At 49.7% G+C, this 23,693-nt stretch overlaps 1 protein-coding gene across 4 annotated transcripts in view; it reads right to left on the bottom strand.

The window, feature by feature from the left end:
- The window catches only part of UBE3C (ubiquitin protein ligase E3C), a 1,218,167-nt gene that overhangs the window by 775,408 nt on the left and 419,066 nt on the right, over nucleotides 1-23,693 (bottom strand). The window lies entirely within an intron of this gene.

Genomic DNA, 23,693 nt, shown 5'->3' with positions numbered 1-23,693 from the left:
GGTAGCAGGAAATAATCCAGGGGACCACTACCTAATCCCCTCAAGACCACAATCCCCAGCCAAAAGGGAAGCTGTCCAATAGGTGCAGCTTCTTATTTCCGAATAAGTTACTTTGAGGAGTCTGTAACTTATCGATGGTTTGTGACAGCAGTCCACCAATCATGTGATTCACAATTACAAGAGGATTCCCCCTTTTTACATTCCTATTCATGAATTGGAATGAGTAGATAGGCCACTTCTTCAATTTGGGAGGACTTTCCTAGTCGCAAAACAGGTTTATAAAATAGCAAAAAGCAATTCGAACATTGCAAACCCTGTGATTTTAAACAATGGCTTAATACATCTGGCTACTATTTAACTCTAAATTTGTGTAAAGGTCTTGTAAGCAAGTTTGAGGCCAGAATCCCTTGTTGGAACCGCTGGAACAGAACCTCTGTGCACCATGTTGACTTGCCGTTGCCAATTCTTGTTGGCTCTGTATGCCAGAGATCTTCTGGCTACAACAATCTCCAGGATCTCTTCCTGCTAAGATCTTCGTCCCCACTGCATCCTCTGCACTGTGGGCCTGCATCTTTGGTGAGCTGCTCGAGTCCCTCTTACGACTCCTGTGCCTTTGGCTGGGGGGTCCTCTTGAGGGTCTTTTTTGGCTTCAGTGGACTCCCTTGCTTTACTCTGGGCCTGCTCTCACTCTCCTGCATTTGGTGAGTCCCTTGGACCTTGCTGGTTCCAGCGTTGCACCTTTTTTGTTTATCATGTCTGTTGCTGCTGCCAAAGCTTGTTGATGTTCCCGCCGGCCACCAACCCCCTTGTTCTTGACTTCCGCATCGTCTGGTCCGCACAGCTGCAGGGACAAGGTCCCGGTCATCACTCCTGCATCTTCAGTCATCGGTGGTTATTGCTCTTCCGTGCCTCTTGGTCACCTCTGAGCAGCATAGACTCTGTACCCTCTTCTCGCATGTTCTTCTCTTCAAGAATCCATCCTTGGATGCCACTGAACTCTTTCACCTTCTTCACCATCGGCACCTATCCTGAAGTCCTCCATTATGGTCTAAAGTGGTTTCCAACGTCTCTTTGCACCTCAACACCTGGCTTCCCTGGTGTATTTATCCTGGGTCCTTGGGTAGGGTGACTCAAACCTTCTGTCTTCCACTGGGTTTCTTCAGGATCCACTGGGAAGGGGCCTTCTTTTTGAAAACTGCGACTGCGACTTTCCCATTGACTTGCACTTAGTACGCTGCTGTGTTTCCACTCTGCACACAGCCTCCGTGAGGGTTCCTGGCTACGTACCTTCTGTGGTTCCTTGTGTCCCCAGCTCTTCTGAGTCATCTGGTCCAAGTCCCTACTTTGGTCGCAGTTGGCATTCCACTTCTTTAGTATATGGTTTGGTCTCCCCCTGGAGATTACTGTGTTTTTGTGCTCACTTAACGCTTTACATTTGAAGTATTGTGTGCATTGTGTTGATATTTCCAGGTAGGCGATATACCAATTTTTTTGTGAGTGTGCAGACTACAAATATATATAGATCTATATATTTTTTTCTCACAACATAATTTTATTGTTGACAGCCAGTATAAACCTGGCGTCTCCAGAGACATCAGTATTATACAGTAATTGGCGATAATATGGATCTCAAATTTTCAATATATTACAATAAGATAGTTTAGTAGATACACAGAATTGACAACTTTTAAAACAAATAATAGTGCCATATTAACCTTACAATGAAAGCAAGTAGGTCTGGGATAAATAGGTCTGAGCCAACCATTTTGACCACAGATATGATCAACATCCTCTATAGCAAAAATGAAAGGAGTAGGTTCTAAATATATCCCTCTGTAGACCACGCACCTCTTCAATATTTGAATATGTGTCAGGGCACCGCCCCATGCCTTAAAGATGAGTATTTCCAGACCCATAAAAAAATCTAGGCCTGTTTTCCAAGTTACAACAGATGGCAGCGAATCAGCTTCCCACGCCCTGGCAATATCGCATTTAGCCAACGTAAGGCCGAGAACTAGTAGGTGGCGCTTGTATCTATTGCCACCTCCCCCCTCAGTGATGTGGAACAAGGCCAATCGTGGCGACAATGGGATGTCCCATCCCAGGACGGTCACTCCCCTCCAAAACTTCAATAGGGTTGTGCACTGCCATACTGTATGGAAAAAGGTAACTTCAGCGGCCCGCACTGCAGACAGCGAGGGAAGGCGACGAGTCCAGCATGCCAGAGCTTGTGCCTAGTGAAGTAAACCCGATGTAGGTATTTAAATTGGATAAGACGCAAGCGGGACCCAAGAGGGCCGCAATCGCCACACTGCGCAGGGATTCCACCACATCCGGCCAATCATCCCCATCCAGTGGACCCAAATCCAGCTGCCACGCATCCCAAGTTTTGTTTAGTGTAGTGGGGCTATTATTCAATAGTGTACAATATATTTGAGTTATTTTATGGTCCCCCAGCTCTCCCATAAAGACTTTGGCTTCTATGGGATTGAAGTCAGGTATATGCGCTTGTTGTGCTAGCTAGGTTAGGCGTTCTAGCGGGTGCCTGACGGTAAAGATACCGAGCGAGTTTGAAAAGCGAGTGCATTCAGTGCGCCACGAGTAAAGAGAGCCAAGACGGACACCCTGTAGGCTACACAAAACGAATACCTGGAGAGAAATCCAGTTTGACATCCAGGTTGCCCTACATAAACAGAGTGCCATTGAGTGAAAGAGACCTGAAATATCTCCCTAAACTTGGATGAAGACATAAGGATCCCTGACATAGTGATCACAACCTCCTCCCTTCACGAGGCGCCGGACGGTGCACAGTGAGAAGTAAAGCTTGAAGCATCGTCCCCCAGGTCCATGAATGGAAATATTATCTGCCTGAAAGATACAGACAAATAACAAGCCCTGATGAGGGTTCAAAAATTGGTTACTCGAACCTGAAACGCGTCGGCACATCTACAAGAGCCAGTTATATCATTGAGTGATCCATTTGAAATACATTATATTCTGTTTCTGCTCTTGCTTTCACGTCGCTTTGTTTGTCTACAAATAGGAATTGATTTGTAAACACTGATGAAATGTATTTTTAATGTGTACTATTCTGTGTTAATTTGATGTTGTTTTGATTCATTTTTTGTCAACATTGTTAGATATTGTGCAAATGTGTATCTATTTCTGCCTAAAAAAAACAACAACAAAAAATAACATAAAAAATATGAGTAATAGGTATAAATAAAAGTACCTTACCAGGTTTCATGAAGTTGTACTTGGTTTTCATCTAATAAGTTTCATACTAAGATATGAGGGTCCAGGCATCTTTTTTGTATTCTATAGTCTAAATGGTCCAGCCCCCCCCTCAGTCCCGTCAAGGACCCAACGCCTTTGTTCACCCAGCTATGGAGAAAGGGCATGCCGAAATTCGAGCCATCTGTAGAATTGTGAGTGGGGCATGGCGTATTCTGTCTGGAGTTCCGGAACGGCCATGCATGACTGATTCCACCGTACCAATCCAGATAGCCTCCCAACCACAGAATCCAGTCATTTACGCCAGTTGAGGGAGCAGGCCATTATGCCACAGAGGAGGTTCCCGAGCCAATCTACCCCACCATCCCATTGTGCAAACTGCTAATTTTCAAGTCAGGAAAAATATTCTGGTTGCAGGCGGCAGCTCACTAAGTGTTTCGACAAGAATAAAGGACCATGTGTAGTGGCTCAGCTCCCATCAGTCAAAGCTCGACTGCATATGCTGGGTCTCCCCTATCGCCATACCACCAGTCATTAAGGATGAGAAGATGGGTGGTAGCATGATATGCCTGGACATCCGGGGTGGAAATACCACCGCAATATGTGGACTGGAAGCATGTCCTCAAGGCCACTCGCGCTGTGCCGCCCCCCCAAAGGACCCGGGCAAGGATTTCATTTAGCTGCCGGACGGCCATATCGGGTACGTGTGGTTCTGGACCTGGTGCAGCGAGCGGGGTAACAAGACCATTTTAAATATGGCAGATTTGCCAAACAGGGACAGTGGCAGATGGGACCACGAGCGAATCCGGTCTCTTGTCGGAGTCTACAATGGAGCCAAATTCCTGTCCCAGGAGAGAGACTGAGAGACAGACAGGAACACCCCCAGATATTTGAAGCCCCCAGATATTTGAAGACATTAGGAACCACCGTCACCTACTGCGACCACTCACCCAGCCGATCGCCCCCACGGAGGAGTGCCGAAGTTTCACCAAATATCTGCATGATTCTGAGCAAGCGTGTGCCAGTTCTTCTGGGTTGCGCGAGAAAAAACAAAACCGCATAGAGCGCTTTGCGGCCCGAAACCTCGTGCGACCATTCGAAACCATAAACCTGAGCGTCTACCCATACTACCAAGGGCTCCATGGCCAGCGCGAATAAATATGGGGAAAAGGGACATCCTTGGCGAGTGCCCCGCGCAATGATAAAGCTTCCCAAAGTGAAGTCTGCTACATGGGCTGACGCTGTAATATAGGTATATAATAGGCGTATTAAGGGGGGCGTGGCCGAGCCGGCCAAGATGGCGGACGCACTTCCCTAGTGCTCCGGTCGGCTGCCTGCAAAGCTGTTGCCTACCATCGCACAGACGGCCATGAACCAGCCGAAACACATGCTGATCCTGTGAAGGACCCCCGCGGACGCCTCTAGTGCCCCCAACAATCACAGAGCCACTGCCACGGACCCGGGGTGCCGCGCGGCGGGTGGCGCCTGGGTCCACCTAAGATGGCGGCGCCCAGCTCCTGATACCAGGGAGTCCGGAATGGTGGAGTCCGACGCCCGGTGATAGTATGCGGTGGTCCCGATGAGCCCCGGGGACACCCTGAACACCGTAACTGTACTGCCTCCCCAGCCACAGTGAGCACATTGCGGTGGGGTCGCGCATCCGGCGGTAAATGTAAATGTAAATTGATACTTGTATAGCACACTACTCACCCGCAAGGGTCTCAAGGCGCTTGTACGAATACCGCTGTGGAACCCATCCTGGCTTTCCCTGTGAGGCGTCCAGCCCTGGGTACCCCCAAGGTGGAGGCCAGGCATCCTTAGCGTTGTGGGGGCCGTTGTGGAGATTAAGCAAGCTATTGCCCAGAGTTGCAGAGGGGGACTCCATGATTGGAATAGGCACCAAGGCGAGAATTAACAGGTCCGTGGAATTTTTGAGCCCAAGACCCGCCGAGGCGGGGAATTGAACCCTGGGTCCCAGGCTAGACCTCTGCATCAGGGTCTGCCGCTCTAACTATTGAGCCACACTTCTCCAGGCGGTGACGAGCCTTCTGTGACACCGGCCCGCCCGGGCACCCTAGTGAGTTACCGACAGCTGTGAACCAATCGCAGACACGACTGATTCTGTGAGGGATTCTGGTGGACGCCTCCGGTGTTCCCAAGCATCGCCAAGCCACTGATGCAGGCCCGGGGCGGTGCGCACTAACTGGAGCCTAGGATCACCTAAAATGGTGGCGTCCAGCTCCTAATACCAGTGAGTCCGCGAGGTGGATCCTGGTACCCGGTGACACGAGGTGGTGGTCCCGGTGGCTCCCGGAGACATTATGGACGTTGTATCCACGCTGTCACCCACGCCACAGTGAGTACGTTGGTGCGGGGGCGCACACACTCCCTACGGCGGCGAGCCTTGCTCGATCCCGGCCCATCTGGACGACCGGCAGTGGTGAGCCCTGCGGCCCCGCGGGTGGACAGAAGGAGAGTAGAGGAACGCTGTGATCACCCCCCGGAGGATGGTCGGACGCCCCCCCCAGAGTAGATAACCCCTCCCCCCTCTTGAAGCCTACCGGGGGAGGAACTCGGGGACGCCATACCACGACAGATACCAGTGAGGGGGCCCCAGGCGGGAACTGCACAATGCATTGCAGCCCGGTGTGCCCGAAGTCGATCGCCCGGGCACGGAATAGACGGCGACGACCACCAGCAAAGAGCCCGAGCAACCACTCTCAGGATTTGAACCCCTGAGGGCGCACAGGGCCGGGACTGACAACATAGCCCGTCGTCTCCACAGCAGTAGTCAGGGAGCAGACAATTGCCTGAAGTGGGACCGCGACGACGCCCGGAGAGAAGTGGATCCCGCCTACCCCACTTACACGACGGCGGGTTGAGGGGCCGTTCCGGCGCTGCCTCCGCAAGGGAGCCCTGGGCACATCGGCGAAACCACTGCGCAACGGGGGCCTCCTCCAGGGACACACCACCTCCGAATACCACCCATTCGGAGGGGGGCGAAGAGAGTCACCAGTCCGCGGACAGCAGCGTGGGCCCCCTACAACACGCGGAATCGGAGATACGTGGTCCCATCGGAGGGGTGGAGACGGGACGTGCCGTGCCTGAGGGAGCCCCAAGATCCCGGGCGGCGACTGAGTTGTCATCGAGCCAGTGAGTCACCAGCGACAGCGATGGGACAGCCGCAGAGGATATCGACCGCGATGCCGGCCCAGAGGCGATCGCCCTCCCCGGGCCCCTCGAAGATGCCGCAGACCGGAGGGCCGCCACAGGGCGAGGATATGTCGACCAAGCTGGATAAAGTACTAGCAGCCATCGAGCCCTCACGGCTGTCCATGGAGAACAAATTCGGCGAACTCGCCTCAGATATTAACCTCCTGATGATCACAGAAAACTGGCAGATAGAGTGGGCCAAGAAGATAAAACGCTACAAGAACTGACACCGCAGGTCCAACTACACCAAGAGGCGATCAAAGAACTCCAGAACAAAGTCAAATCCTTAGAGCACAAGGCAGACGATTTGGAGGGTCACTCCCGCCGGAGCAACATTCGTGTCCTCAACCTGCCGGAAGGAGTAGAGGGGACAGACCCCATACAATATATCGAGTCTTGGATAAAAACATTCACTCAGACCCAGGACCTCACTCCCTTCTTCTCAGTGGAGAGAGCGCATAGGGTTCCAGCCCGACGACCACCTGCAGGCTCCCCACCGAGACCGTTCCTGCTTAAACTGCTACACTATCAAGATCGAGATGCGATCTTATGAGCGGCCAGGAAAACGAGAACACTCAGAGTGGAAGACAAACATGTGATGATGTTCCCAGACTACTCTCAAGCAGTGCAACGCCAACGAGCCACATTCCAGGCGGTAAAACAAACCCTGCGACAGCACAAGATACAATACACGCTCCTCTTTCCGGCTCGCCTTAAAATTATATATGGATACTCTACGCACTTCTTTAAAGGCTTAGCAGAAGCACAGCGTTGGCTGGAACACCACAGCACGGACTTACCGGAACGAAGGGCCACGCCGTCGCGTCCCCTATCCAACAAACGGAGACTACGCTCCAATAAGATGGCCCTCACGCAGCTGAACCGCCCGTCGGTTCCCAATACCAGAAATCCCCCGGACCTGGAACAAATAATAGCGGACAGGCGGAAGGCCCTACAGGCGGCGGCAGAGACCCGACGTACGAATAATGGATCGGAGGAGGACCGGGGCTCACACCTCTTCACGTCCGAAGAACGCAGTGACACTCGCACCTCAAGGGAGGGCTCTGTCTCCCCACCACTGGTAACCCCGCAAACGGCGGACACGCTCTACTGAATGGCAACGAGCCGAGAATGCGGTAAGACCAGGACACCCCAACAAGGTGGTCGCAGAGGGGGCATCGTGATTCATCAATGAAGGTAATGGCAGATGCGAATCCACCTACAGATACACCGCGCAGTGGGCAGCCAGACCTTGAGCCCTCGGCAGCGACAGCGACAGCAACCCACCCGCCACACAGTACGAAATGTACAGTTTGGACTTATTGTGCCACGCAATAGGTCCCTTTAGTTGGGACGGTTCCCCAGATATTGTTCATAAGCTCTCCCTTTTTCCACCTGTTCCTCATACCCCTGAGGCAAAAAGACTATTGGTCTGCGATTGGACATGTGGGGAGGGATTACACGGGAGGAGGCCCTAATCACGGGCCCAAGGGTAGAGGAGTGTTGACCTGTGAAACTAGATGACGGACATGACGAGAATCCCAAACACAGACATCACATTCATCACGCTAAATGTGAGGGGACTACATACGGCGAGAGTAAGCGCTATGCAGTATATGCTTACCTGAAAAGACAACAAGCACATATAGGCCTTTTGCAAGAGACCCATTTGACGACGACAGAGGTTGGGCGACTACAGAGAAAATGGAGGGGCACTGTCTGCGTTACCGGGTACTCCGCATTTGCCAGAGGGACACTGATCTGGGTCAGGCCAGGTGTCCCATTTAAGGAACAGACCAGGGTAGTGGATAAGGAAGGGTGATATGTGTTGCTGGAGGGATTATTGGATGGACAACCAATTCTCATAGGCAGTATTTACGCCCCTAATATTGAACAGAAGGTATTCTGGAACCGCCTCACGACAACGCTAGCGCATCACACCCACGCCCGTGGATATTAGGTGGAGATTACAACTGTGTCCTAGACACGACTCTGGACCGCTCCCGCCCCCCACCAGCACACTCACCACTTTACAAGCAGACTGAACTTTTTAATCTGTGGGTGAAACACTGGGCATTGATCGACACATGGAGGGCACTACACCCCACCTCAAAACTGTACTCATTTCATTCCATTGCTCACGACCTCCGAGTGCGCCTGGATAGGTTTCTCTGCTCGGCGCCACTACACACTAGGTTACAACATGCAGACTATCTGGGACGGGTGCTCTCGGACCACGATGCCCACTCACGGACGCTTACATGGAAACCGCCACACCCTCCAGTGCCCACATGGAAACTACCCCGGGAGTGTCTTACAGATCAGGTATTCACACATGATCACGGGGGACACTTACAGGAGCACTTTACACTTAACGCAGGGACGGCATCCTCTAGGCTCATAGAATGGGATACACATAAAGCAGCGGCGAGGGATCATTGTATACAGCAAGTGGTGGGGGTGCGCAGGCTCCTAGAGCGTACACTGCAGGACTCGGAATGCACTTTAGCATCCCGATTGAAAGTGGACGACCGTGGTGAGGCCACCCGGGAACGCGTAGCCGAAGCCAAAACAAGATACTCGGAAACCCTGAGAGATCTCCGCAAATACAACTTCAGGGTCTACGCAGCCAAGGTACATCGGGAAGGCAATAGGGGAGGTACACTTTTGGCACGGCTAGCTAGGTAGAACCCCGATCTGAAACCAGTCACAGAAATTAGAGATCAGACTGGCCGGCTCCAAACCTCCCAACTTGCAATCCTACGAGTATTCTACACATATTACTCCTGCATATATAAGGCCCCACGACAGGGAGACCCCCGAGTAATGGATAGATTCGTCCACACTCTGACCATCCCCCAAGTCTCGACGGCAGATAAGAAAGAACTAGAACAAAAGAAAGGTTTACCCGTGGTAAAAAAGGGGATAGGAGCATTAGCCAGAAACAAACCCCTCGAGTATTATAGTACCTTCTCGATTCACCTGATCCCACGAATGGTCACCATGTTTAATGCTGCGCTCAAGGCGGGGGTGTTGCCGCGACCCCTTAGGGAGTCGATAATAGTAACATTCTTGAAACCACACAGGGACTACACACTCTCATCGTCCTACAGACCGATCACGTTACTTAATACGGACTGCAAAATCTTAGGCAAAATACTAGCGGAGAGATATACCCAAGTCCTGACTCCATTAGTCCACCCCGATCAGTGCGGGTTTGTTCTAAACCGCAACACGTCCCACAACCTCCATAGACTATTTCATGTCCAGGACATGTCACGGGAGCGGTTCCCCAACGCAGCATGCCTCATATTAGACCTCGAGAAGGCATTCGACACCCTCTTATGGCCGTACTTATCCGAGGTCCTTAGGAAGTATAATATTGGCCCAAGCCTATCAGCATACACAAGGCTCCTTTATACGAGCCTCACGTCCCGAATCCGGATGCGCAGTTACATCTCCTCAGAGATCGCGGTGGAGAGAGGGACGAGACAGGAATGCCCGCTGTCGCCCCTCCTATTCGCCCTAGCGGTCGAACCCCTAGCAATACGCCTGCGACAAGAAGGTGAGGAGTGGGGAATCGCCTTGGCGGACACGAGGCACTGCGTGCCCTTATACGCGGACGACCTCTTGATATATGTTCGGGACGCTACTAGCGACCTGACCAGTATCTGGAGAACACTGGAGGACTTCGCGGACATCTCGGGCCTCAAGGTCAACTGGGAGAAATCCTCGTTGTACCCGCTAAGCCAGCATTTGGCCCCATTCGAGGCCCGAATAGGCCCCCAATTACTTGTATGGGATGCAGAGACCCCCGTTATCTGGGAGGGCGGTTATATCACACCCCTGAGGATCTATACGAAGGAAACAATTGTAAAACCCTGGCTGGGCTACGATCAGCAGTAGGTTTTTGGAAGACGCTACCGCTGGCGGCCATAGGCCGGGTGGCTCTGGCAAAAATGGTCATGGTCCCCAGACTACTGTACAATTTCGTGAACCTCCCGGTAGTTCCGCTGCGATCATTCGTCAAGGAACTGGACAGTCTCCTCACGGAGTTGGTGTGGGGCGAGGGACGGCGACGAGTAGCGTTGTCAACACTTTACCTACCGTCCACGGAGGGTGGATTGGGAGCGCCGGCCTTTGAGATGTACTTCTTGGCGGCCCAGCTCCAATGGTTGTCGTATTGGACAGCGGGGCGGCACATGGGTGAAACCATCACTGCAGACGGCCCCATGCCACAACTGGCAATTCACGAATGCTGCTCCTAGTACCAAACCTATACGCACTCGACCCCTACAGTTATCCATAGCCCCCACATGAATGATGAGTATTCACCGCATGTCCAGAGCACGGCCGCCGTACTCACCGCTGCTGCCTCTGGTGGGTTTCCCGCGAGGAGTCACATACTACACAGGGAACACTACAGGTCTGGACTGAGTTGTCAGTCACAGAGGTGGAAGCATTCTTCGAAGAGGGACAATTGAAAACATACGACCAGATGATGGAGCAATATGATCTTCCCCCGGGCAATTCTTACTCCACAGGCAATTAATAGAAAGCAGTCGTAAATACTGGAATCCTAACACAGGGGAACCCACGCCACACCCAGTGATACACACGATCCTGCACATGGGAGTGGGGCGCCACTTGGTTACTTGGCTATACAAGGCAGTACGTACAATGATCCTTCCATCCCTTCAACCACTACATCAGAAGTGAGATACGGAAATAGGCAGAGTGGTCCACGACAAAGAATGGAGCATGGCGCTAGAATACCCCAAAAGAGTCTCTAGGAATGCAAGATTCCATAACACACAGTTTAATATCCTCCATAGAGCCTATCTCACACCGCACCGACTGCATCGCTTCTTTCCGGATACACACTTTGCCTGACCCGCTGTCAAACCCCGACAGCAGATTTTAAGCACATGTTCTGGGACTGCCCCACACTCCAGGGGTTCTGGAATACAGTCCATCGGACCCTCGTGGAGGTGACTGCCATCACAACCATGTCTACATGGGAAGCATGCGCACTCGGAATCTTCCGCAGGCGGAAAACCGAGAAAGTGCAGTTTTGTTTCCTATCACTGGCCAATCTCCTGGCAAAGAAGGGAATAGCCATGTATTGGAGGGCCCCCGCGGGACCACCGGAGGCGGCCTGGATAGGCGCCGTACAAAAATGGGGTAAAGCGGAGGAGGAGATACTGCGGGAGGCGGAAGTGAAGGGGCACCGCAAATACCCTATATCCCTAGATTGGGCCCAGTTACTGCATGAATTCACTCGGGCGACAAACCCACCAGAGACACAGAGCCTCACAGTCCCAGACCCGAACAGTCACTCCGGCCCCTAAACTACACTGATACAGTCACAAAACTTCCCATGCGCTGCTTGGCTCCACGCCCGCAACCCCTGCTATCCAGCGCACGCTACTGACTCCCCGCACACCACAATGCTATGCATCCTAAGAGAGATACAGCCCCACTCCAGCACAGCTGATCCCCTCCCGCTCACCCCCCACCCCACCAGGTTAACCCCAAAGGTTGAAACAGTTGGCAGTTTAGACTGGAGGGGATTCTCCCCTACCACTAGTTTATTGAAAGGGCCTGTAGACAAGAGCGACATGACGACACATGCAGACACGTATCATGCCGGCCTCGTCTGCACTATCTGGGACATCTGAGTAAAGATCAACATACCACAGGGTCATTACCACGCTAAGCATTGTAGATCGTCCACCACGGACGGTCTCTGTTCGCATCAGGGGTCAGCTACTGACACTACAGGGGACTATGTGGTGAATGTCAACGGACCGAATAACTTGCATAGGCTGATCAGCACATGTACACTATGTGGGGAAGGCTATTCGGCGTGTACTGATACTGTGTACTTATGGACATGTACCACTGTACTGCATAATCACTGTTGTGCTGATTGTAAAATGTAAACTAAAACCCAATAAACAAATTTAAACAAAAAAATTGTAGGCGTATTAAAGTTCGCAGGTGGGGGCCAATATTTAAGTGGCTGAGCAAAGCAAAGAGCTATGTCCAGCTGAGCGAGTCGAAGGCCTTATCAATATCTGCGAGGAGGAGTGCAGCCGGTCCCTCAAGTCGGTCTACGGCAGCAACGGCATTACGGCAACGAATATTGTGTTGTGTGGCGCGACGGGGCATAAAGTTGGCCTGATCGGGATGATCAGTCCTGTAATATGTGGAACCAAGCGACTTGCAATTACTTTAGCTAGGAGTTTAGCTTTGACATTTAAAAGAGAGATCGGGTGCTAGGACGAGTATCGTTCTGGCAGCTGGGTCAGCTTTAAAAAAATGACTATTTCCGCGTGCCGCCAGTCCGGTACACATTTATTTTTACAACTACACAGTCTGGTTCTTTTTCGTTTGACCTACAGTAAAGGATTAGTTCTGGTAAAACAAGCTACTTAACACTCCTCAGGTACCACTTAGACAGTTTTTCTATGGTTGTTTAGGACCACAAAAATCACCGTACGGGTTGTCTGGAATAGTGCACGGTGCTTCACTTAAATAAGTATGCACCATAGACTAAGCCAGCCTCCTACAATCCTGTGTATGGAAAGAAGGATAGACGATGACTACCAGGACCAACCTGGGCTATTTTGTGGGCCTGGGTTGCTGCCACTGCTGCTCTGGGCTGGACAGACAGGCTGACACCTGCAACCCCCCTCTGGAAAGGCACTGTGTTGCCTGACACAAACAAACTCGTGGGTTTCAAAGGAAGGGAGTAAATTGGGATCAAAACATTCGGGGGTTGAGGTCTTCGAAGAGAACTTTATAGCCTTTGAGACGCTGCAACAGGAGTAAGCCCTGGTTGAGACACAGAGGTTTTGATACCTCCAATTGTCCCATACACTGAAGTCAGATTGGGTGTTAGAGGTGGCCTTTTCGGACCATACCCTACTAGAAAATTGGGTACTGGGTGACGCACTTACTTAGCAGGTGGTTTCCCAGCTGTACTGCATGATTATAAATAATGCGCCTGAAACACTGGGGGGGTGGATACGGGAGAAGTGAGAAGTGGACATGGATCCCCTTGAGGATGCAGATGGGAAGGCAGTGTTGCTGCACCTTAGGTAGGTGGTGTTTAGGGCCAGGTACCACTTGACTCAGTTTTGACTCAGCTCAAAATTCTGCATCAGTCCAATTACCATAGGTCTCGCCTCAATAAAATGGGGAGGGCGGAGTACTCACTGTGCCTTCACTACGCCACAGAAGAGGGTGCCTTCCTCTATACAATCTGGGGTTGCTTAAAGATTGTGAAAGATTGGGAGGCCATTGTCTCAGAATTGGAGGAGGTGATGGGCACCGTTATCCACATTGATTGATTGTGCTGGGCATCTTTAATGATGTTGACATCCCAAGGAACCAACTGATGTTCTGGATACTGGGCTTTGTTGTTGCTAAGAGGGATCTGGTTTTGCTATGGGAGATGTGTGAATCCTTGAATGGCGGTGGAGCGGGTGGTGTATGACAGCAGGGACTGCCCCAGGAAATTTGAGAAAGTATGGGGGAAATGGAAGTCCTTCCATGGCTGCACACATGATCTGGATGTAACAGCAGTGGTTGGGACTCTGCCTTGATTCCGTCATCTCTGAGGTGGATAAGGTCATGGACTTCGCACTCAGACAATATGAGGGATTCCCAAGGGGTGCTGGTGGCTGTCTGGTGGGAGGTAGGGAAGGGAGGGATAGCGATGTGGTGTTTGAAAAGATGCCGGTGTTTTTTGTGTGCAAATTCTTGTTTGTTTGTAAACTCGATAAAAACATTTTTTTTCTAAAGGTGCAGCAATTTAGTGATGAAATGGTCAGCTGACTATTTCATGTCTTTTGACAGGATGTTTTCAACTTGTTACAAGAAAAGAGATCATCCAAATAATGACTGCTCATTTGCAAACTCCACCCATGATAGGGGGTTTTGTTTTACTGGACCTGGACTAATACTAATTTATCTTGTGCAAAAGAATAATTTTCATAAATAGGTTTGTCTTTTTGGGAATGTTTGGGCACAATTAGGCTACCCCCTAAGTGATCCAACTTTTCTATCAAGTAAATCCAGGGGAACTACTGCTATTGTTTATTACATATACGGAGGAAACTATTAGGTATCAGCAAAATGAAAGAAGACACCAAGCCTAGAAGACAAGCCCCCAACGGATTGAAGCAGAACACCCTGTATCTTTCTCAGAAATAAGTAGCATTTCTCCAAAATTCAGAATGGTTTCATCAACTGTGTCCACTGTCGCACAAACAAACTGAACCTGCTATTGAGGCATCAAGAAGGACTATTCTCAATTAAGGAAGATAATTAATTGCAGTAATGTCAAGTAGTCATCTAAAGGAGCCTTCAGCAGCTTCTTATCCAGACATGAAAAGACCTGAAGGGTTTGATAACGCAAAAGGTTGACTACCACGAGACTATTTATTAATACAACTATATAAATTTCAATCCTAAAGTAAGCACCTTGGCAATAGGAAGACCTCACTAATAAACACAGAAACATATAAAAAATTTCCTTTGCAATGTACTGTTAACGATTATTAGATCTAGCATATATATTTTCTAGTCACATCATTCTGGTCTATTAAGAAGGTCCTGGAGTAAACTTTCATGTCCATATTCCTGCCTGTGAATACTAGGAAGGCCCTAGAGTAAAATCTGCTGACCATGTATCTGCCTGTAAACTTACTCTATTGTACTTTTCAAAAGTACATATTGTACATTTAACCAGCGGCTCAAGATATTGAAGGTAGACATTCTCTCCAGTACCTAGTTATCAGAAGTCAACCTTTCCCACCTGGGAAGGAAGTTTAGCACTCTGCTTCATATCAGGGTTCCGTGGAATGCAAGAGTCTTTGCTTTGGATACGTATTGGTTTAGAGAGGGAAGGTGTACCTAAGTTCTCTCTATCTCCTACATTACTCAGGCCTGCTAACAGTTTGGTCACATGAATACCAAAGCCTTCTCAGCCCAGCGTCACTAAGACATTACAGTAAAACATAAATTAAGATTCTGGAGTTATCCATGCAGAAGCCAGAAAGCCTTGTGTTCAAATACATGTGCAGGAATACACTTTGAGAAATATATTGAGCCGCTAAATCAGCCACATCTATGGATGCTCTTATCAATCTATTAGCTAGAGCTCAGCTCTCGCTCAGCAGGTATTCCTCCTTTATTTGCTTAGAACTATAAAAAAAATCTTAAATCTTGTTCATGTGCTGCGACTCACTCCACTCAAAATACAAGTGGTATATGCTGCCAGCAGGGTGATGGCCTCTGTCACTGAAGTATTGTTATAGAACATGTACAGATTACAGATTTCCCTAACTAGTTAGAGTGCCAGTGCAATGAAAACGGAGGAATTGCATTGCTACTACTGCTATTGGCATCTGTCCCTTGCATTCTAGTGAATGGTAAATTAAAGAAAAGGCCAAATAAATCCATGAGTAGATCCTGTCTCCACTGTTGTGCCAATGGCAAAGAGCAACATGTGTAAAATAACTGCCAAGTCATGGACATGTCATGTATCCAGTTCTTTTGAAAAACATCAGAATATGTCTCAAATAAACCGCTTTTCAGTTGCAAATCAATTTGAAAATGCAACTATGTATTTTAAAAAAGAAGTTCTTGGATCGCGCACAGGCATTGTGAGGGTCTACTGTTATTAATCTTTGAGACAATCCTACGACTGTGAACTACTTGTCAATCCACTAGTTTAATATTATAGATGGCTAAAGATTCAAAGGGCTTATGTACCAAAATAGAAAGCCAAAGCCACATGTGTAGGTCTCAAATAGTACAATTCAAACCTTGTGAATGTGACACTTTAACAAAGAGTTCTAGTGCGAGACACATTTATGAAGAATTTCCGTAGCGCCTTATTGCTGTATAACTGAATTTTAATTCCTAAGCCCTTACAACAGGACATAAGCGAAAGGACACTAATCAATACACTACAGAGGTTTGATGTTCTTCAGCAGGGTACAGAGACAGAGCTTCAAACCTTTCTCTTCTTTACATCCTAGTAGACTTCCGACTGGTTGCTTAGATCACAATTCACTTTTGTTTGACCTGCTCTAAATAGTGGCTAGGATAAAGTATCAGACATGCAGAGTTCAACAATAACTCACTTAATTGAGAAATTGATCCTTTCTATTCACGACGTAAAGAGTTTACATTTGAAGGTGTGACTCTGCTCTGGAGATCTACTTATGTGCTGAACTATCACCGAAGGTGAACGGACTACAGCCAGAGGCTCTAGGCTGAGCACAATGACCTATATCTATTAAAAGATGACACTGTTGGTAGGAGTAAGTATTTCTTGTGTACTGATGAAGGACATGAACGCACTTTGAAGGGAAAGGAAACGTCTGTTACATGCTAAAGTTGGACATGTAATCTCCTCCATCCATCACAGTTGGGTTCCCGCTCAAATCATAGTACAGAAACAGCCTTATTGGAATCATGTGAAAATATTAAATTCCACCTGGAGATAAGGTCCAGGTGGTTACTCTTATCCTGTGATTTGTCAGTGGCTTTTGACACCATTTACCATCAGATATTACTAACCAGACTAGCAGACCTGGGAATTGTCGGGACCGCACTTAAGTGGTTTCAATTATTCTTATCAGCTAGAAAGCATACAGTATGTTTGGAGCTTTTTCGCTCAGCACCTATAGCAGTGAAACATGGTGTTCCTCAGTGCTCCTCCTTGAGCCCTACGTGGGTGAGTGGGTGTGTGTGTGTGTGTGTGTGTGTGTGTGTACATACATACATGCATACAGAAACTACTTCAATTGCAATGCCTCTAAAACAGAGATCTCCAGTGGTTCTGCCTATACATGGTCCAAAGATTGGTTGCAGGAAGAGGTGTCCCACCCCCCAACCCCTACGTAATGGCGAAAAAATTGGGTGTAAAATTTGATAATGCCCTGTCCTTCAGCCACAAAATCTCTAGTGTGGCAGGGTCAAGTTTTGCCATCCTAAGGGCACTGAAGACAATACTGGAATTTGTCCCCATAGAGGTGCAGAAGACCATTGTGCATGTGGCCATCACATCAAGATTGTACTATGATAAAGCACTCTAGTTAGGCATTCCTGCATCCCAGCTTAAGCTGCTTCAAATTTTGAAGAATGCAGCAGCACAGCTTATTTTAAAATTTACCGAAAGCTCAATCTGTTCCCTCACAGTCGAAAATGCTCCTTTGGTTTCCTATCACTAAACTAATCACATATAAGGACTTTCTGATCGCTTTATAGGCTTTCTACTGGACATATCCTAAATATCTATGTGATATACTTAGGAAATATTTCCCAGCCTGTACTTTAAGATCTGAGCATGCTTTACTTTTAAAATGCCCTCTGTACCGTCTTAAAACCAGAAGTGGACACTCTTTTACGGTTTTAGCTTCTGGGGCTTGGGATGAGCTACCTGCGGCACTAAGGCGCTTAGAGAATAAAAAGCTGTTCAGGTCTCACCTGGAAACTTGGCTTTTTGACAAGGGCTAATTTCCTTCATATTTGGTTGGAGGAGCCTGCGGTCAGATGCCTGCACAGGAGACTCCTCTCAGCATGGAGTATCTTTGAAATGTGGAATGTATCTGCTTGGTATTAATGCCTTCCTTAAGACCCAATTATTGATCTCAATGGCTCATCTACACATAGAGGACCATATGAAATGGCAAGAAGTCTTGGATGACCTCTTTAAAGAATTAAAATGGGAGTCATAAGAAATGTAATTGCAACATATCTAATACAGATACAAGAAAAGTCTGAAGAATATTAACCCTTACCAGCAATAGGTGTTAACATTTCTCTAGCGTTTCTTCACCTAAAGAGAAAGCCACCTTTATTTCACACACATACAATGGCTAAAGTGAGGAAAAACAATACAGAATAAATGTAAAACTCCCACTGCAGCAATAATCTGGAGAGAAAACAGGGTCTCCCCTAGTACAGAAAATATGAGGGAAATACATCACCTAACAAACAAAAGTCTGTTTGAGGAACACTTCACCATGATGGGAATGTGCTATCCCATGGCTCTTTTAAAGCAATAGCACAAGTTTTCCTCTAGGGGATTGTGTATGCCTACAGGAATGTATTTTGCATATATGCACAAAATCTTTTTTAATATTCTCACTTTAAAAAAAAAAAAACAATTAAAGGAAACTATTCCTAGATGCAAAAAAACATTTCCTGAACAATATTTTGCTCAGTTGCTTTCAGAGAGTCAAGGGACTGCCACAAACCCAACATGAGAATGATAAATCAGTTCTTTCCACTGCTGCTTTGAGGATCCCTCAATACAAGGCTCTACTCTTGATCTTTTTCATATAAAGTCTCTTTTAAAACTATTATTTCTGAAATTTCAGGCAGTGGAGCCTTTAACTTCACAAACTTGTGTGTCATATGTATGCACATGCACATTTAATATTGTTTATATTGTATAATTCTTGACAAACATAATAAATTTCATTGAATTATTAAAAGTAGCCTTTTCTGGGAATCTGGGAAGTAAGACCCCCTGTTAGTGATTAAGTCCCACCCATTGCTGCTCTATACAGACGCTAAAACACTAGAGGCCTTCTCTTCAGGAAAGCAAGGTTTGGTGTAACAGCAGATGAAAGGGGTGTGGGGAGGTTGGATACTGCATTCATTTTTATGCATGTTCCTCTTATGGTCTGTCATGCTATGGGACCGGTGCAGCACTCTACCAAGCAGAGTATATCATGCTCATTTGGTTTTAGTGCATACAGTTTTTTTATTTTATTTATTTCTTGTCATTAACTTGAGGAATCATTTTTGTCCTAACTGCAACCTCATGCATGTCTGATGGAGAGAAATAAGAAGAACAAGAAGCTGGATGGGTAGAGCTACTCGGTAACGTTGTATCTGGTAGAGACGATTCTAGCCGCAGATTCCTTAACGTAGAATTATCCCCAGGCGTGAGACTGGATCTGGAAATTTTTTGCCCAGCATCCCTGCGCGCCGGGATCACGCGACTCTGCCCAGGCGTCGTCCGCGTACATGACGTCAGCGAGGTCACATAAGTACCACCCCAGCACACCTACGTCAGTTTTCTTCGGAGAACTTTTCCGCGCCACAACGCGGAGCCATCAGACAAAACTGTGGGAGAATGGACAACAGTGTGCGAAAGAGCAGAACAAAATTTGAAAAAGAATAGTGACGAACAACACCATAAGGAGCAATGCCAACACTGCAGCAGCCAAAGGAAGGGAAAGAAAAGAAGAAGAGACACAACCCTGAGCAGCCACTCTGCCAGGATGTAGACAGCCCCCTCTGGAGACACGGAACACATACAAAATGTCACAACAACATACAGCAGGACTACAACCCCAACCAGGAACAACGAAGGGGAAACAGTGTTGAGACAAACAGGAACGCCAAACCTCCAGGGGAACCCCAGCACAGAGTGCGACAACCCCCCCCAAAGAACAAGGCAAAAGCACTGTGAGATGATCTAACCCAGAGGGTAGCAGAGGGACCCAAACCCCTAGCACCCAAGAGGAGAGGAAGGGGAGGGAAGAAAAAGAAGGCAAGCCCCTAACCTGGACCAGAGCAGAGGGGTACAGGAGAACAGATGACCCCACCTTCCAAAGTGTCAAAGAGGAGGAAGGAACAAGAAACAAAACAACCCGTCCCGTTAAAAGAGCGAAAGAATGCACTCCCAGAAGACACAGCCACCCACCAGGAGGCGAGTGCAGAAGACCAAGCCAAAGGCTAGAATCGTCTCTACCAGATGCAATGTTACAGAAGGTAAGTAACTCGTACATCTGATAGACACTACTAGCCGCAGATTCCTTAATGTAGAATAGATACCCTAGCCATACCCACGGGGAAGGAGGGTCTGTGGAAGGGCCCCAGTGGCCTGGACATAACAGAGGGCACCACAGGGAACCAGTCCAACGGACAAGGCGGGGAGCCTCGTCCCTGCAGACAAGGGGAACCCCCATAGCAGAACGCCACCGACCCCATGGGGGGCGGGGAAAGAAGAGAAGAAGAAAAGAGGAAGTCCATTCACACTCAACAGAGGAAACAAGGCAAGGTAAGGCCGAAGCACCCCACGTCCTTACAGGGCTACAGAACTTCCATCCAAGGTCAAGGCACGAAAGAGGAAGAAGATCAACCCAGAGGCTCCAAGGAGACAAGGGGGAAAGAGGAAGGGCAGCCCGGGGGACCCCGGAAGACCGGCAGGCTGCGCCCGAAAGAGGGAGGAACACAAGAACCCTCCCAACCCCCAGGACAGCAAACATTAGGGGGGAACAACCCGAACACACCTCAGAGAGGGGTAAGCACACATGACGTAAGAGGAAGCAGAACCAGAGTCACAACGCCAGGCCGCAGACAGCAGGCTAGACTTGACGAACAGTGTATCAACCCTGGAGAAGGACACCTCGGGTGCCACCCAAGCATTCCCAGCAGGAAATTGCACCTGCAAGTACATAAACGCCACGGAGAGCAGAGACCTGAAGGGGACCACAAATCCCCAGCACAGAACGAGCTATATAACAGCTACCATTAACCCCACATAGGGTATGTTAGTCCCAAACATGGGAACCCTCTTAGGAAGAAACTTCCGCAGCAGAGGACAACAGAAAGAGCTGTGGGGAAAAAAAGGAGGTCTAATCTCAGGGCCAACCTGGTGTGAATAACCTTCAACAAAACACACACAGTCAAGAAGGGCCGGCCAGCAGCCAACAGAGCCACAGTCCCAACAAAGAGGACTCTCAGGCACATGAAGCACACAGATCACACAACGGGGACGACTCAACGAAAGAACAGCTCACAAAATCCAACCAATCCACAGGTCACGGAGGAGGAGAAGGAGGAGGAGAAAAGGGAGGAGGAGGAGGAGGGAGAGGGGGAAGGGGAGGAGGAGGAGGAGGCCGAAGCCCCGCCAAGAATCTCCAGAATCTCCAGATGGCCGAGTCTGTTGGGGAGTGGAACAAAAGGATGCCATCAAAAGGAAGATCCACCAGCCATTCCCGCACATTTTCCAGGAACACACTGTCCCGAAGCCAAGAATGGCAGCGAAGGGCAACCGAAGAAGCCATGGCACGACCAAGCACCTCCGAGATGTCCAGAGCGGAACGAAGAATAAACGCCGCCAGCTTCCGGCCATCTAACGCATGGTGATGCAGGTCAACACCAGCACCCTCCTGAGAAGCTGCAGATCCAAGGGACTCAGCTGAGTCCCACAAGCAAGATGTGGCCCTAGCCAACACACAAAGTGTTAAGGGTCCGCAGAGCCACACTGGTCAAAGCAAACATATTGCGGCCCCAATAGTCCAGCCAGCGGGCCTCCCGGAAGGTGGAGTCAACAGCGACGGCAGGGAAGGAAAGGCGGTCCGCAGAAGGGGTCCACTGGCAGTGGGGTGGAGGGAAAGACATGCCGGGTCCCATGGCGCTGGAAGGTGCCGGTGCAGAAGGTGTTGGGGCCCCGGATCCCCCGTGGCGGGACGCCCCAAGTCCCCATCAGAAAAGAATGGAGCGAACCTTCAAAGGGGAGCAGCAGCTCCCTCCCACCAGAGCCCTGGTGAAGAACCTCCCAAAAATTCACAGCGGGGAAATGGGCAGCCGGATCTCCCATGGGCAAAATTCCCACAGCCGTGGAAACAGCACGAGCGAAGGCCGCACCCGCCTCCGTAGGGCCCCGTGGCAGAAAAAGCAGCTCCTCCGTGGGTGATGGCTGCAAACTAAGACAGCCATCCCCTAAACCAAGCGGAGCGGGAAAGGGCCAGGCCCGGAAAGGAGAAAGAGGCACCGAAGAGTGGGGGACCTGTGGTTCCTCTGGCGAAAACTGCGGCGACGGCAATGAGCCGACTTTTGATGACGTTGGGGAGAAAGCCACGACGCAGCGGCCCGTCTCCGGCGAGGACGACACCAATAGGAGCCCAACCTCTGGGGAAGAGGGGGCGTCCGAGGACGAATCCACGACCTGACGCCTGTCCGGTGCTGTAGAGTCCGCAACCTGGAGCAGGGCGTCGTCCACCAGCACAGGAGACGCCGGACAGGCCTCCACCCTGTCACACGGCGCAGGGGGCTGGGGCTGGGCTGGAGCTGAGGTGGTCAAGGGACGGCGCCGGAACGGCACTGACTCATGGCGGAACGAGAAGCACCTAAAGAGCGACAAGGAGCCCCCCGCCAGCCTCGACCCATTGGGGGATGAGAGGGGTCCGCCGACACCCATGGTGGCGCCAGGGCCGACTCGACCTCCGGCAAGGCAGCCGCCTGCTCGGAGGGACGAGAGGGACCCAGAGACTGACAAGGAGTACCCAGCCAGCCTCGACCCACGCCTCCGACGCACAAGTTACTATTTGTGTAACAATGTATCTGTAAGAGACATTAGTTAGTGATAGATTCCTTACCTTAGAATATCCCCAGGCGTCAGACTGGATCTGGAAAATTTTTGCTTAGCAATACCCCTGCGCGCCGGCAGGCGTCGTCCGCGGCCGGCGTCGGCGTCGCCAGCGCCGGAACGACGTCGTCGGAGTACTTAGACGCCGCCCATGCGCGCTGACGTCAGTTCTGATACACAGCGTTTCTGCGCCAGATACGCAGAGCCATGATAGAACCAACACTGGTGCCATGAAACTAGGGCCCTGAAAGGGGATGACCTTAACCCTAAATATCGGTTCGCAGAACGGGGAGGATGGGTGGGTCGGTAAGGAATCTATCACTAACTAATGTCTCTTACAGATATATTGTTACACAAGTAGTAACTTGTGCATCTGAAAGAGACACGTTAGTGATAGATTCCTTACCTTAGAATAGATACCCCAGCAATACCAACCCGGTGGTGGGTCTGCGAACAAATAATCACACCAGAAAGTCCTGGAGGACGGAACGGCCAAAGAAGCCATCCCTCCGGACTTGGCTGTCCAGGCAGTAGTGTCGTGCAAACGTGTGCAGCGAGGCCCACGTAACTGCCTGGCAAATGTCCTGCAAGGGCACAACTCGGCCCAGGGCAGTGGTAGTCGCCGTGGCCCGAGTGGAATGAGCCCTCAATCCAACAGGGGGCTCCTTCTTAGCCAAGGAGTAACACACCTGGATACACAAGATGATCCATCGAGAGATGGTACGGCTAGGCACCGCCTTTCCCTTCTTAGCGCCCACGTAACCAACAAAGAGTTGGTCATCCACCCGGAACTGGCGTGTGCGATCCAGATAGTAAGAGAGCGCACGTTTTGGTT

The sequence above is a fragment of the Lissotriton vulgaris genome, chromosome 10, assembly GCF_964263255.1.
Source record: "Lissotriton vulgaris chromosome 10, aLisVul1.2, whole genome shotgun sequence".
In the NCBI taxonomy this organism is placed as follows: Eukaryota; Metazoa; Chordata; class Amphibia; order Caudata; family Salamandridae; genus Lissotriton; species Lissotriton vulgaris.
Note: the sequence above shows the minus strand (reverse complement) of the source record. Positions and strands in the feature narration are given on the sequence as shown.